Below are 16,910 nucleotides of genomic sequence, written 5' to 3'. Positions count from 1 at the left end.
CGCCACCTTGTCATACAAGAGAGAGGGAAGTGTGTCAGTGAGTGTAGTGCAATCTGTTTGGGTGATGTGGTTGAATAACTGGCAATGTGTGCAAGCTGTGAGATGTGGATGTGAATCTTGCAGCAGTGCTAAGTGTGTGAGGATGAAGTGCTGCTATGAATGTGAGGTATGAGTCCTGATTGATAGAGAATGTTGGTAGGTGAGTGATAGGGGTGTGGTGCATTGAGCAGTGTCTGAGGCTAGTGGTGCAGTTGGTGGGCTATGGCATTTGAAGATGAATTCACTGAGCTTGACCACTCGTGTGAGGTCATGAACATTGAAGCAGCACTGCATCCAGGTCTTCCGGGCTTGACTCCTGGCATTGACCAACATGGCTATCTGGTCCCACTGTCTTCTGAGCATTTGTCTTCAGGGCCTCCTGGCCCCCTGTGGATACGGCACTTCTCTCCTCCTTTCCACCTCCTCCACCAAGGCCTCCAGTGCAGCGTTCGAGAACCTTGGAGCACGCTGTCTCCCATGTTGTGCTATTATTCAGTCTTTTTGCACATCTGAGTGACTTGTACAAGGACTTCCACCACCTGCTCCAGTAACAATGCACCTTCCCTTTAAGAGGTGCAGGCTAGCTTTAAGTAGTGCAGGCCAGCTTTAACTCGTGCTAGCCTCTCACGATTTTGGGCCCCCTGCTGAGGTGTGCAGCCACTCAACAGTGTGGTTAGTGCTGGCTGCACGCTACAATAAAAATGACAGCGGAGAAGGCAATAGAGCAAGGTAGCAGTGGGGGAATTAAAAACCAGAGCGTGTCAGGAAGGGACAGAATGTATAATGATAAAGGTAAAGTAGTAAAAGGGGTAAAAGCAGGAATAAATTGTCAGAAAACATATTTGAAAGTTCTTTATCTGAATGCACGCAGCATTCGTAACAAAATAGACAAGTTGATGGTACAAATAACTACACATGGGTATGATCTGGTGGCCATTATGGAAACATGGCTGCAAGATGATCATGACTGGGAACTAAACATACAAGGGTATTTGACAATTAGGAAGGACAGACAGGAAGGAAAGGGAGGTGGGGTTGCTATGTTAGTCAAGGATGGAATCACTGCAATAGTCAGAAATGTTATTGGGTCAAAGGATCAGGATAGTGAAACAGTTTGGCTGGAGATAAGGAATAATAAGGGGAAAAAGTCACTAGTGGGCGTAGTCTATAGGCCTCCTAACAGTTGCAACTCTGTTGGTGGGAGTATAAATCAGGAAATAGTTGGGGCTTGTAATAAGGGAACAGCTATAATCATGGGGGATTTTAACTTTCATATTGACTGGACTAATCAAATTGGGCATGGCAACCTTGAGAAAGAGTTCATAGAGTGTATTAGGGATGGGTTCCTTGAGCAGTATGTAACTGAACCAACCAGGGGGCAGGCAATCTTAGATCTGGTCCTGTGTAATGAGACAGGATTAATTAAAAATGTCCTAGTAAAGGATCCCCTTGGAATGAGTGACCATAATATGGTTGAATTCCAAATTCAGTTTGAGGGTGAGAGAGTTGGATCTCAAACCAGCGTACTGAGCTTAAATAAAGGAGACTATGAACGTATGAGAGTAGAATTGACTAAAGTGGACTGGGAAAACAGATTAAAGTGTAAGATGGTACAAGAGCAGTGGTCCACATTCAAGGAGATATTTCACATCTTTCAAGATAAATATATTCCACTGAGGAAAAAGGGGAGTAAAAGAAAAGACAGCCATCCGTGGCTTAGTAAAGTAATAAAGGATAGTATCCGACTGAAAACAAGGGCATATAAAGTAGCCAAATCTAGTGGGAGGATAGAAGATTGGGAAGCATTTAAAAGCCAGCAAACAATAACTAAAAGATTAATTAAGAAAGGGAAGATAGATTATGAAAGTAAACTAGCAAAAAATATAAAAATAGATAGCAAGAGTTTCTAAAGCTATATAAAAAGAAAAAGGGTGGCTAAAGTGAACATTGGTCCCTTAGAGGATGAGACCGGGAAACTAGTGGTGGGGAATATGGAGATGGCAAAGACGCTGAACAAATATTTTGTATCAGTCTTTACAGTGGAGGACACTAAAAATATCCCAACACTGGACAAACAGGGGGCAATGGGGGGGGGGGGAGGAGCTAAACACAATTAAAATCACTAAGGAGATGGTACTCGGTAAAATAATGGGACTTAAGGCGGATAAATCCCCCGGACCTGATGGCCTACATCCTAGGGTCTTGAGAGAAGTGGTGGTAGGGATTGTGGATGCATTAGTGATTATTTTCCAAAACTCCCTGGACTCAGGAAAGGTCCCGGCAGATTGGAAAACTGCTAATGTAACACCCTTATTTAAGAAGGGAAGTAGACAAAAAGCTGGAAACTATAGACCAGTTAGCCTAACATCTGTGGTTGGCAAAATGTTGGAGTCCATTATTAAGGAAACAGTAACAGAGCATTTGGATAAACATAATTTAATAGGACAGAGTCAGCATGGTTTTATGAAGGGGAAGTCATGTTTGACAAATTTGCTCGAATTCTTTGAGGGCGTAACATACAGGGTGGATAAAGGGGAACCAGTGGATGTAGTGTATCTGGACTTCCAAAAGGCATTTGACAAGGTTCCACACAGAAGATTACTGATCAAGATAAAAAATCATGGGATTGGGGGTCATATACTGGCATGGGTGGAAGATTGGCTATCTAACAGAAAACAAAGAGTTGGGATAAATGGTTCATTCTCAGGATGGCAATCAGTAACTAGTGGTGTTCCGCAGGGGTCAGTGCTGGGACCCCAACTCTTTACAATCTATATTAACGATTTGGAGGAAGGGACCGAGTGCAACGTATCCAAGTTTGCTGACGATACAAAGATGGGAGGGAAAGCAGTGAGTGAGGAGAACATAAAAAACCTGCAAAAGGACATGGACAGGCTAAGTGAGTGGGCAGAGATTTGGCAGATGGAATATAATATTGGAAAGTGTGAGGTTATGCACTTTGGCAGAAAAAATCAAAGAGCAAGTTATTATCTAAATGGAGAGAAACTGCAAAGTGCTACATTACAAAGGGATCTGGGGGTCCTGGTGCATGAAACACAAAAAGTTAGTATGCAGGTGCAGCAGGTGATCAGGAAGGCCAATGGAATCTTGGCTTTTATTACAAGGGGGATGGAGTATAAAAACAGGGAAGTCTTGCTGCAGTTATACAGGGTATTGGTGAGGCCACACCTGGAATACTGCGTGCAGTTTTGGTTTCCATATTTAAGAAAAGATATACTTGCTCTCGAGGCGGTTCAGAGAAGGTTCACTCGGTTGATTCCAGAGATGAGGGGGTTGATGTATGAGGAAAGGTTGAGTAGGTTAGGCCTCTACTCATTGGAGTTCAGAAGAATGAGAGGCGATCTTATCGAAACATATAAGATTGTGAGGGGTCTTGATCGGGTGGATGCGGTGAGGATGTTTCCACTGATGGGTGAGACTAGAACTAGGGGGCATAATCTTAGAATAAGGGGCTGCCCTTTCAAAACTGAGATGAGGAGAAACTTCTTCACTCAGAGGGTAGTAAATCTATGGAATTTGCTACCCCAGAGAGCTGTGGAAGCTGCAACATTAAATAAATTTAAAACAGAGATAGACAATTTCCTAGCAGACAAGGGAATTAGGGGTTACGGGGAGAGGGCAGGGAAGTGGACGTGAGTCTAGATTCGGATCAGCCATGATCCTATTGAATGGCGGAGCAGGCCCGAGGGGCCGTATGACCTACTCCTGCTCCTACTTCTTATGTTCTTATGTTAATCATGGTAATGAGCAGGCAGCACAGAGTTGTGTGCTGGCTGCATCACATTGAACAGGCATGGGGTATTCACGCATCACGATCCCTGCACCCGTTTTTGGTGGCTGTCCAATTTAGCCCCTTACTTTTTTATATTATAGTCTCTGAAAATATTTACAAGAAGCTGTTAGTTTGTCTATTTGCACAGTTCATAATGTTTGGACCAAATTAATGTCTACCATATCCAATTAAACTCATATCAGTAAGTGGAATTTATTCTTATTTTAAAGATCAAGTAAATTTCTGTGCCCCAAAAAAGACATTCACTCTCCATTCTTGTGGTAGTTCATCAGTCATCACATTTAATTAATGATGCTATTAATACTGTAGAAGTCTTTTAATTGGAATGCAGCAAGTCAAACACACCTCTAGCCCACACATTCTTATCAAGTAAACATCATTTAAAACACAAGAGCAAAATACTGCAGATGCTGGAAATCTGAAATAAAAACAGAAAATACTGGAAATGCTCAGCAGGTCAGGCAGCATCTGTGGAGCGAGAAATAGCGTTAACGTTTCAGGTCGATGACCTTTCATCAGAATTGGAAAAAGTTAGAGATGTAACAGGTTTTAAGCAAGTACAGAGGCAGGGAAAGGGGGGAGGGGAGGAAAGAACAAAAGGGAAGGTCTGTGATAGGATGGAAGGCAGAAGAGATTAAATGACGAAAAGGATGATAGTGCAAGGCAAAAGGAGATGGTAATGGAACAAGTAAAGAAACAAAAGATGTGCCTAGAGAAGGTGTAAATGGGAATATCAGAATCATCAGTAATAGCTGCAGTCCGAAAAAAATGGGGGCAGAGGTTATGATCTGAAATAGTTGAACTCAACGTTGAGCCCAGAAGGTTGTAAAGTGCCTAATAGAAAGACGAGGTGGTGTTCCTCGAGCTTATGTTGAGTTTATTGGAACAGTATAGGAGGCCGAGGAGAGAGGGGTCAGTGTGGGAGTGGTCCGGAAAATGTAAATGACAGGCGACTGGAAGCTCGGAGTCACACTTACGGACTGTTCCGCAAATTGGTCACCCAATCTGCATTTGGTCTCCCCAATGTAGAGGAGACCGCATCGTGAGCAGTGAATGCAGTATACTAAATTGAAAGAAGTACATTTTAAAAAGCTGGATAACTTTTCTTCTCAATCTTGTTTTCTCTGGTGAAAACCAGTTTGCCTCTGTGGATCTCTCCTTGTAACTTTGATATCTAAGTTCCAGACCATCCTTGTTTCTCTTCTCTGAACCCACTTTGAGTAGCGTGCCCAAAACTGCACACAATGTTCCAAATTTGATCTCATCAATTATCAACGCATGGTCAGAATAATTTGCTTCAACAAAGTCTTAGGGCTCGATTTTCCAAGCCCCGAGGAGGCGGGTTTGGAGGCGGGAGTGGTGGGAAAATTGCAGAATTGGGGGGCAGGAACCCATCCCGCCCCCAACCCGCCTCTGTGCCAATGTCCCAGGAGGCGGGTAGCCAACCTGTGCTGGGAGCCGCCTCCCCGAAGCGGGAATGGGATTAGTGCCAATTAACTGCCTGTTAACAAGTAGTTAACAGGCAGTTTTTTGCCTAATCCCTATTTTTAGCCCTGAAGTGTGGGCTGTCCGACGGCTCTGAACCACACCAAGTTAGCGAGGTGGACTGCCGGTCTGCAGGGGTTGGAGGGGTCGAGATGTCTGTTGTGCAGGTGAGTGATGGGTGCATGTGTGCAGAGATAAGTGTGTGAGGTAAGTGTAAAGTGTTTTAATAAGTTTTACTTACCTTTACTTTCTCCTGCAGGCTTCCTTCCTTCAGGTCTCGGGAGTCCCTCATCTCACCGGCACAGAAAGCAGAATGGCTGCTGAAATGTCAAAAGCTGCAGCCTCTGCTTTCTGGTCTGAAGAGTCCTCTAACTGAGTCTGAGTAGAAGGACTCAAGTTAGAAGACAGATTGTCAGTGTTTGACAACTTCACAGAGCTGTCAAGCGCTGATTTTTCATCTGTCAAAAGCTCTTGACAGATGAAATGTCAATCGCTGACATCACCTGTAACCGGGCGTCCCTTAATTGGCCTGCTGAGCCCGCTGAGCGGGCTTAACAAGGTCAATCAAGGGAAAATAGCGTGGGTTGGCCACAAGTCAATGGAAACGGGACTACAACCCAAAAAGTGGGAGTCCCGCCTCCAAAAGCTCCCCATTGACATAATCGAGCCCTTAAAGTAATTGCAGTGCAACAACAACAACTAGTATTTATATAACACCTATAATGTACAGAAACATCCCAAGGCACTTCACAGAGGTGTAATCAGAAATAAATGAATGCCAAGCTGAAAAGGAGATATTAGCAGGGGCGGTCAAAGAGGTGAGTTTTAAAGAGGGACTAACTGGAAGAGAGGGAGGTGGAGAGGCAGAGGGGCTTAAGCAGGGAATCCCAGAGATGGGGCCTAAGCGGCTGATGGCACGGCCACCAATGGTGAAACGAAGTGGTGGGTGGGGGAGGGATGAACAAAAAACCATTATCGGAGAATTGGCGTGTTCCTGGAGGGGGAGCTGGGAGGGAATTGTAGAGCTGAAGAAGGTTACAGAGATAGGGAGGGGTGAGGCCATGAAGGGATTTAAACATGAGGACTGAATTGCTGATGACACTTCACATTGACTGAATATTTTTATTGAATGATGAATAATTACACTCAAGTCCTTTTCTTTTCCACTTTTGCTCATGGATTTTCTTCATTGTATATATGCCCCATGTTTCCTGCTTCAAAGTGCATAATCTTACATTTATCCTCATTAAAATGCATCTAAAATAGTGATTCACCCCACTAAGAACTGGAATGGGTCTGCTCCAAGTTCATTTTACATAGGACCCTTACGGCTGCCAGAGAGCAGAGACTTTCATCCCATATAGACCTGTCTTAGATTTGAAACCAGGTTCCTAAATGTGAACAGTGTTACACCTGTTGTGTCAATCAGTCTCCTAGCCGGAATTTTCTCAATGGTTTTGCTGATTGGCCACTGTAAATTTGGTGGAAGATCGGTGGAAACCTCATTCACATGTCTATCCAGGGTTTCCGTTAAAGTTACAATGGCTGTTCAGGAGAACCCTCAAGGAATTTCCCAGAAAATGTTATTATGCCATGCAGGAATAATAAAGCTTTCCGATGTCATCGTAACCACTCTGATATTCTTGTCAAAAAGTAGTATTTGGACTGTTAGCACAGTTTACGATTAGTGACTTATTTGTAAATGCAAACCATATAATCCAGCAATTTCCTGTGTGATTATGTGTATTCTTATAATGAAAACACAGATGGTAGTCCACATTGTCTGGTGTAAATGATGCATAATTGGTAGTCTGTCATGAAGCTTATTTCTGGAGGCAGGATAAATCAAGACAATTAATGCAATGTTGACTAAGAGTTGTATTACAGTACTGCAGCAGTATTTCTCCACTACTTTATACTCTGATAGGCCTTTCTGCTTTGATGGTGATGAAAATCTTCATAGTCAGCTATTAATAAACTGAATATGGTGTCCTATCTGCTCATTTTAATTAGAGGGAAGTCGTGAGTGAGCTTCCCATCCACCTTGTTTGTCCTCTTCTTAGCTCCTCTTATATCACCTTACATCTTTGAGTGCTATCTGATGTCCTGTGTTCCAGCCACTTGTTCCTCTTTCACATCAGGCCTGAGTAGGTCTCCCCACAACTACAGATTCAATTAGTTCCTTTGATTGTCCAATAATCCTCTTGGCTTCACCAGTTCTCCTTTTTCTTTGTTTTCACTTCTAGTTCTTGTGCTCTGAATTTCTGAGCCAGCCAGGCAAAGCTGAAATGACAACCTGCAAGATGAGAAAAAGATCCAATAAAGCTGAAAGTTAGGGGGGAATTTAACACCGAGGATAGGTGGATTGGGAGGGTACAGCGGGCAGGAGGTCAAAAAAATTTAAGTCGCAAACCCAACCCCAATCCGCCTCCAACCCGTCCACTTCCAGTTTTAATGGTAGTGAGTCAGAGGGCGGGCAACCAACCCGCTCTCAGGAGGCAAGTCAGTCCATAAAATCTTTTAAGGAGGCTGCGGGCCTCCATTTAAAAGGATTTTTATTTTTAACCCATGAATGTAAAAGGAGGTGAGAAGGGTCGGATCTGTGAAGTTATGTGCATTTACAGCACTGCTTGTGGGCCAGGAGGAGCAGGAGTGTTTCCCCCAGGGCCAACAAGTTTACCTCTTTAAACACCTTGTGATCGGCCGACCACCCCCCTACCCTGCCCCAATCTCCAACTTCCCCCCCACCCCGGCAATCTCCAACTCCCTCGTGATCATCGGCTACCCCACCCCTCCACATTCTCTGACACCCCCACCCCCCGATTTCCGATTCCTCCCGCGATCTCCGACTCCTCCCCCCTCTGCAATCTCCGATTGCCCCCACCTCCGCCAATCTCCAACTCCCCCTGATCTCTGATTTCCCCCCCCCAACCCCCCGCCCAGCAATCTTCTACTTACCTGGCATCCACTCCCTGGCCGCTTTCCCAGCCAACAGGCAGGCAACCTGTCAATCAGCCTCGCTGTCGGGCGTGAAACCTGCTGAAAAAATTTAAAAGGCAGCCTACAGTTCATTTCTGCAGGACGTCCGGGAAACTTGAACTTCCGGGTTTCCTGTTCAGAAAACCTCCTCCCCGCCCCCCTCACAGCCCTGAGTAAATATCGGAGCCTTACAATCTAAAGTGTTAAATTGCAGAGAGCCAGTTAAGATTCACTTATTTAAGGTTTTGATGATTTGTAATTGCAACTTTTATAGTTATTAATGGAACCACTTCCTTCAAATTACAGCTGTTGAAGGCTAATTGATTTAATTGTTACCAACTGCAAGATGCAACTATAATTAAACACCTGCTAAAGAAAGCCAGGCATTTGAAACTAAGCTCAATGACCGTATTTACTTGGTGCTATTATATTACATTGTTGCATCTTAACAGTGTACAATGAAAAACATTTATACATGAAGCTGGACTGCCAGAAGTAATTATCACAATCATCATCACTGTACCAGCAAACACAGCCATGTGGGCTCTGTGCCGTAGAAACAGATGACACAGGCAATGGCGCAGAATGAGAATGGGCAATGAATGCTGTCAGGTTACACTACACTGTTGCATTATGAGACTTGGATAGCAATCGGGACATATGCACCAACTCATAATACAAATGCTGTCACAGTGCAGCTTTGCCATGCCAGCTTTATAAGCAACAGCATGACAAATGACATCTCTCACTGTGTTGTTTAAGCCACTTTGGGACTGTGAAAGGGCTATTTATTATATATTATGATCTTTGTTTTCTATTGTCAAATCGTCGAGTTCTATTTCTTTTAAAAATTATTCCTTTTAAACCTCTTAATGCTGCATTTCTTGTGCAAATTGCAATTTGAAACATACATTCCATCTTTAAAATGCCAGGAAATGTCCTAAAAATACTTGTGCTGAATAAAAGTTAAAGGAAGTAGATATTTGAATTTTCAATTCTTAATCCTACATTTCTCCAAATTAAGGCTTTCAAAATAAATGCTATTTTTTTTAAATACACCCTAACCTGCTTAGTTGTTGCATTTTCCATTTCCCTCCATGGGGCTTTATGACTCCTGCCCTCAGCAGTGCAGACTGAACTTCTCCCAGAATGCTAGCCATCAGTGCCACATTGATTGGCAAAAAACAAAAAGTTGTTAATAGTAGTGTGTGTTGGACAATGCCAGTTTTTCATTCCTCCAAGTTGAAATGCTTGAGATGCTACGTGTACAACTGACAAAACTCCTAATTGTGGCAGGCAGATTTGAGTGACTGAATTAGAATGGAGACTGACTTGGGAAGTCAGTCCTTGATCTCATACAAAAAGAAAATACTGCAGATGCTGGAAATCTGAAATAAAAACAGAAAATTCTGGAGAAACTCAGCAGTTCAGGCAGCATCTGTGGAGCGAGAAACAAAGTTAATGTTTCAGGTCGATGACCTTTCGTCAGAACTGGAAAAAAGCAGGAAATGGAACAGATTTTTAAGCAAGTGCAGGGGCAGGGAAAGGGGGGAGGGGAGGAAAGAACAAAAGGGAAGGTCTGTGATCGGATGGAAGGCAGGAGAGATGAAGAGACATTAAGGTTACTGAGCCATTCCAGTAAGAACAGGTTATCTTATGTGTTCTGAAAAAGGCCCTGGCCTAGAAATTCAGTATAGCCACTTTTGGGGCGGTAAAGTCGGGTGGTCGCTAAAGTTAGCGCCCGCCGGAAAGTGCAGGTCAGTTCGCCGAAATTCAGTAGATTTGGCCAAGAGTTTGGGCGAGCGCTGAAACTGGCGTTGCACTCCTATCTTTAGGCGCTAAGCCGGCGGAGCGGACTGATAACGCCGAGGCCGGGCGCAGCGCAGGTGCGGTCATGTTTTGATTGACAGCAGACACCCTGACGCCGGCCAGCTCTTAAAGGGGGAACGGTCGACTTGGTCTGCAGCCACGCCCTGGATAGTGGAGCCCTGCAGCTAGGCCTGAACACTGCTGGTGGACCCAAATAGCGCCTGAAGCCATGGAGAAGGCCCGTGAACGAGCGCAGCACTTCTCCCAGCATGCTTTGAGGGTGCTGGTTAGGGGGTTGGAAAGGTACAAAGAGATCTTGTGCCCGGACAGTGGCAAGAAGGCTCCCAGGAGGCAGTACAGGAGAGCCTGGAGGAAAATCGCCCACAGGGTGTCAGTCAACAGCGATGTCCCCAGGACTGGTGACCAATGCCGCAAGAAGTACAATGACCTGACTCGGATGGTCAAGGTGAGTACCCTTTCCAGTGTCCTCCTCATCCTTGCATGTGCACCTCACATTATGGGCAAAGGGACCTCAAAGGCCTAATGGCCAGCCCTCCTCCCGCAGCTATGGCACTGGCATGATCCTCAATAGCACTTTCTGCACTTAACACACTGGCCAAGCTATTCGACCATGGGAGGCAGTGCACACAACAACAGGCCACCACACTGGCCAAGCTATTCGGCCATGGGAGGCAGTGCACACAACAACAGGGCACCACACTGGCCAAGCTATTCCACCATGGGAGGCAGTGCACACAACAACAGGCCACCACACTGGCCAAGCTATTCCACCATGGGAGGCAGTGCACACAACAACAGGCCACCACAATGTACTTAGAGGCCGTCCTTTCTCTTGCAGGCCAAGATGGCCCGGAATTTGAAGAGCCAGAATGTCACCGGGGGAGGCCGTGCCCAGTTCCAGGAGCTCAGTGAGCTGGAGGAGAGCGTGGCTCGACTCATGCATGGCCGGGTGACTGGCCCTGTTGCCATTGGAGATGCCGACCCTGTGCTGCGACCCAATGGTAAGGACATGACCGTTTGGACCTCTCTCGTTCCCCTAGCGCATCAGATCTACATCCTTTGCCACTGTCCGACCAATGCGCTGAATGCCACCACTCATGCCTCCCTCGCTGACGCCCTGTCCTCACTCTAAAGCTACTCTTGTGCCTTCCTGCTTTCAGCTGGTGAGGAGGAGGTCCTTGAAGCTGAGAGTGCCAGTCCCTCGGAAGAGGAGGACGACGAGGACCAACAGGAAGGCGGCTCATCGGGCGAAGCCTCATCCGCGCCAGGGGATGGCAATGGAGGGGAGACGTCTTGCCTGGAGGAGAGCCAGGGGGAAGTGCTGCAGGGGGGTGTAATTCCTGGGCCCAGTGGCGTCCAGGCACGTGGGAAGGGTCGGGCAGAACGGCGGCCTTCTCCCCAGAGGGGGCAAGCGTTGCAGGGGAGGCCAGTTCCTGGGCCCAGTGGCGTCCAGGCACGTGGGAAGGGTCGGGCAGAACGGCGGCCTTCTCCCCAGAGGGAGAGTCCGGCCTCCAGTCCGGAGACGGTCCTCGCCCAGGAGGTGCGCCTCCTAGATGAAATGTCCGCGGATTCTGAGCGCCGCCACAAGGAGTTCATGGGGGTTGTGGGACAGTTGCCTCAGGCCATTGAGTCCCTGGCTCATAGTGTGGCCGCTTTCGGGGACTCACAGGCCAGGGGTGTCGAACAACTCGCGGCAGCACAGGCCAGGGGTGGCGACCAACTCGCGGCAGCACAGGACAGGGGTGTCCAGCAACTCGCGGCAGCACAGGACAGGGGTGTCCAGCAACTCGCGGCAGCGCAGGACGCGAGTCGCGAGTTCATGAGTGGTGCCGTGCAGACACTCACTGATCTGATGCGGGCACAGACCAGGGCAGTTCGGGCACTCACTTCTGCCACACTCGCTGTGTCGCGGAAGCATCGCCAGGGCACCCGCCGCCCTGCTGCAGCACAGCGGTCTGGCCTCCACCAGATTGCTGCACTTGCTGCACTGCCAGCCCGGCCGAGTGCCAGTGTCTCTGGTGACCAGCAAGCGCCTGGCATCAGCCAGCTTGCCCCCATTGCTGCAGCCGCCACTGCAACTCCCCCAGCCAAGGTGCGACGAGCTGCTGCAGAGACTGATGCTGCCCAGCCACAGCTGCAGCAGTCAGCAGCCGGCCCCTCCAGGGCCGGTCCTCGTCTAGGCTGACCCCCAAGGGCATCTGCCGTCACGCATTCTGCCCCTCAGGAGCCTTCCCCCAGCCTTGCAACACCCACAGGGCCCAGGTTGAGGCGGAGCAACAGGTCGGGCAGGGGCCGCACAAGGCTGCACAAGGACTCGCCCTCTCGGCACACCCAGTAGAGTGTGTTGGCAACGGTTGTTTTTATATGGGGGTGTTTGTGTTGTGGGGGGGGCTTATTTTGGTAAGGCCGAGGATGAAGGCCAATTGGATGGGCAAGTTTTGTTATTCCTCCCCAGGTTGTGGGAGTGAGATATTTTTGTGACTGTTTTTTGGGGGTCTTGTCTGTTTTTCTGTTTCATGTGGGAAGGGCCCTGAGTTTGTTAAATAAAGCTTTTTATTTATTCAGCTTGTCCAGGTGTCATGTTTCCAGTGGTTGTTGCGTTAAGCGGCTGAGGGCTTGCGGAGCGGCTGCATTCAGGTGCGTTCATTGCCACAAGCCATTCCCTGACAGGGGGCCTAGAAGTGTCGTTCAATAAGCCGCCAGCGGACGGCCCTTGGACCTTGTGGCTCCCTCCTGGGCTGGTACTCCTCCTCCTCCTCCTCCTCCTCCTCATGGTCCTCCTGCTCGTCCTCCTGAGGTGGTGGTCCAACGTGAGGTGGCAGTGCCTGAGTCCTGCGGATAGCCAGGTTGTGCAGCATGCAGCAAACGACGACGAACTGGGAGACTCTATCCGGCGAATACTGTAGAGATCCGCCGGAGCGATCCAGGCAGCGGAACCGTTGCTTGAGGACGCCAATCGTTTGCTCTATGATGTTCCTTGTGTCTTGATGGCTTTCATTGTATGCCTCCTCCGCAGGGGTCCTGGGCGCGCGGAGCGGGGTCATGAGCCATGTACACAAAGGGTAGCCCTTGTCCCCAATAAGCCATCCCCTTGGTGGAGGCTGTGCCTCGAACATGTCAGCCACAGTAGTCTGGCGCAGGATAAATGCATCGTGGCTGCTTCCTGGAAAGCGGGCATTGACAGCTAGGATGCGCTGCCTGTGGTCACACACCAGCTGTACATTGAGGGAATGGTAGCCCTTCCGGTTGCGGTAATTCTCGGAATTGTCGATAGGTGCCCGCATAGCCACATGCGTGCAGTCAATGGCGCCCTGCACCATGGGGAAGTCCGCGATCCTGCCAAATCCGACTGCACGCTGCTCCTGCCTCTCTAGGGTCATGGGGAAGGAGATGAATTGGTGTCTCCTCGCGAAAAGGGCATCGGTGACCTGCCGGATGCAGCGATGCGCGGCGAACTGGGAGATGTTCGCTATGTCCCCAGCAGCGGCTTGGAAGGAGCCGCTTGCATAAAAGTTCAGAGCCACCGTGACCTTCACTTCCACCGAGAGAGACGTCCTGCACATCAGCTGTGGACGCAGATCTCTGTGAAGCAGCTGGCAGATCTCTGTAACCACCTCCCTTCTGAAGCGCAGCCTCTTAACACAATGCGCGGCAGTCATGGTGAGATAGGACACCTGCTGCCGGTATTCCCTGAGTGGGTAAGGCCTACGTTGCCGACGCCTGATGGCCCCTCTGCGTCTAGGCATGGCTGGCCCTCTCACACAGCGTCTGCGAGCCCTTCGCACATAATGCTGGAACTGAGGGTTGGAACCCCATGCAGCCCCCATAATAAACTTGCAAACAGTGAAATCACAATGAGTGAAATTTCCAAGCTCTGGCCAGAAGCCAAAAATACCTCTCCTATGTTGTCCCAAATCAGGAAGCTCTGTTCCTTGGTCTCTGCCCAGAAATCCAAAGCACTGAAGTCATTGCAGCAAAATGGCTGGGCTTTATAGGTCAGTGTAAGTGCCCTTTAATTAGCGCTCCCCGAGGCCCACAGGGCCTCTGTTGCGTTCCACTTCACAGTTCTTAACAGCGCCACGCCCACATTGGCCGGGCGCCACTGAATTTCCGGTTTGGGGCGCACAAACAGCGTTGCACGACGAAATGACGTCATAAGCTGCGCGCGCAGCTGAGCGGGCGCAAACACTTTGCGCCGGCGCTAAATGTCAACTGAAGTTGGGCGTAGGCGCAGATCGTTCTGCGCCCGGGCGCTAAGTGCCTAGCACTGCAAATCTACCCCTCTTATGGCGTTAGCGGCTGGCGAACGCAACTGAATTTCTAGGCCCCTGTACCTGAAACGTTAACTTGCCTGTTCTCTTCACAGATACTGCCTGACCTTTTGAGTGTTACCAAATTTCCAGCGTCTGTACTTGTTTATCTTATAGGCTTGTGTCTGTTTGGAAGCAAATAACTTTCCAGAATCCATTTTACCCCTGACTCTTAATAGCCTCCAACAGATAGGATTTTTATGCCGTTTTGTGCTGTGCAGTTTTTAATCTGGTTCTTTCGAGGTAAAACGAGAGTGCTTCAGAAAAATGCAGTAACACAATGGGCTAAAAATTGAGTAGCGCCCCAACTGAGGCGCTAACTTCGCCGGGGCGCTAAAAGTAGCGCCCCGGAAAAATTAGCGCCCCCGCACCAGAATAGAGTGGTTGCGCCCCAAGAGGGAAGCGGGGCGCTACTGGAAGCGCCCCACCTTCCTCTTGGGGCGCTGCGAGTGAATATTGCAGGACGTCGCGCCGCGGTATTGCAGGCCTTCCTCCCCTTCTTAAAGGTGAGGGGCCTTGTGCAGCGTGACCTGGGGCCCAGCTGGGCCCCCGGGGATCGGGAGTGCAGGCAAAAGAGCCCAGCACCCAAGAGAAGTGCCGGGCTCTTGGAGCGCAGCCGGCACTCCGCAGCGGGGTGCAGTTCAGGAGGCCGGGGACGGGAGCGCAGGCAGGTGCTGGCAGGCGGCCAGCAACAAAAATGGCCGCCCCGCACCTCCCCTTTAAATTGCGCCTCCCCAGCCGCAGGTATGCCCCCCTGACCCCGTCGGACATAGCGTTCGGTGGTAAATCAGGGGGCGCTCCTGAAGATTGTGGCCGGGGCATGAGCGGGGCGCTGCGCACACCAATGACGTCATCGCCAGCAGCGCAGTTACCGGTTAGCGCCACCACTAACCTCCTGCTGAATTTTGCGGGAGGCGTGGGCAGTGCCACGCCCGGGCGCTAGTTGGTTTGCGCCCCACTTAGCGCCCTCTTAAGGCGCTAACGGGAAGCGCTACCAACTGAATTTTTCCCCCAATGTGCCTACAGTTGCTTATTTTTTTACATAGAGTCTACAGCACAGAAACAAGCCATTCGGCCCAACTGGTCCATGCCAGAGTTTATGCTCCGCACAAGCCTCCTCCCACCCCTCTTCATCTAACCCTATCAGCATATCCTTCTATTCCTTTCTCCCCTATGTGTTTATCTAGCTTCTCCTTAAATGCGTCTATGCTATTTGCATCTATAAATAAATCAGTAATTAATTTATGTTTATATTGAAATACATTCAACCTTTCGAAAATAATAATTGCTTGTTAATGTCTGTAGGTCTAGGTTTCTCATTAACACAAACCAAATGCATTTTAAAATTAAAGTTCAACAGCACATTTTGTAAACATATCTTTGCCAATGTATGCAGGATATTTGGGGAAATACATGTTTTTACTTGGCCTCAAATTAATGTGACTAGGACTGGTGATGATAGACCATTAAAATTACGAACCTACGAAAATGGCGGGCAGGAAAAGACCTGCTGGTCCATCAAGGATTGTTCTTATGTACTTCCTTGTGGCTGGTGCAAAGTAGCATTGAATGAGATCTGTGAGCCCTCATTCTGCCCACTGAATCAGGAATGATGTGAAAGACCAGGAATGATGTGGCATACCATTAGAAATGAAATAAATCACAAAAATTAGAAACCACTAGAAGAAAATGTTTTTCTGTTTGTTTCAATTGCTAATAGAGACATTCCACTGTTGTGATAATTGGCCTTCATCATGTTTTGTGAAAGACGATAATAGTGTTATAAGTGGGGATTTCATTAAGCCAAAAAACGTATGTCCCACAGGCACTGGCAAATCATCAAACTAGCACTCGTGCCAGATGTGTCTATATGCAACTCAAGAATAATGCACTTGTCTTTAAAATGAGTTATTACACATATTGTGGTTCAGACCAAAGAGGTTTGGTCAATCCAGATTGCTTTAGATGGCGTGTTGGTGGGAAATGTCGCTCTTTAATAGAGATCCTGAAAGTAAGGCTCCCTTTTTAAAACAAATGGTGAGACTCCCTCTTTAAACTTAAGGTTCATTCACCTTTTGTATTTCAACAAAAAAGGCCACGCAAAGTATTGCTTTGAATGAATGAAACTCTTCCCACTCAGCAATGAATTTGCTTCACTAAGCTATAATTTTACTCGTGTAAGCAATCCTATAATATCCCCCCGAGGTTGGAGTAATCCTCATTTTCAACTGTGCTGTGTTTATGCTTTTTTAAATCATGTGTCCAGGAAGGGGAGAGATTAAATCTCTCAAAAGAAAATAATCATTGCCATTTTAGAGAATGAGGTAAAAGAAAATCCCCACAACTGGATGATGCTGCTCTCTCAAACTGGAGTACTGCCATTAACCAACTTAAAAGTACAGTTAAACTTTTAACCAGCAATAAATAAAGTAAGCTGTACTTCCCCTGTGCTG

The 16,910-nt window shown here is 47.9% G+C and overlaps 1 long non-coding RNA gene across 1 annotated transcript; it reads right to left on the bottom strand.

Annotated features, from left to right (window-relative positions):
* Positions 1-4,154: 4,154 nt before the first annotated feature.
* On the bottom strand, positions 4,155-8,976 carry LOC147120083 (uncharacterized). The gene is made up of 2 exons (XR_015078123.1): positions 8,297-8,976; positions 4,155-7,634 (listed from the first exon to the last, which is right to left on the bottom strand). It is a non-coding gene; the product is annotated as an uncharacterized LOC147120083 (long non-coding RNA).
* Between the last annotated feature and the right edge of the window lie 7,934 nt (positions 8,977-16,910).

This window comes from Somniosus microcephalus, chromosome 4, assembly GCF_052327205.1.
Source record: "Somniosus microcephalus isolate GS21.2 chromosome 4, FLI_Smic_1.0, whole genome shotgun sequence".
NCBI classification, from domain to species: Eukaryota; Metazoa; Chordata; class Chondrichthyes; order Squaliformes; family Somniosidae; genus Somniosus; species Somniosus microcephalus.
The sequence above is the reverse complement of the archived record's forward strand: the minus strand, read 5'-3'. Positions and strand labels throughout refer to the sequence as shown.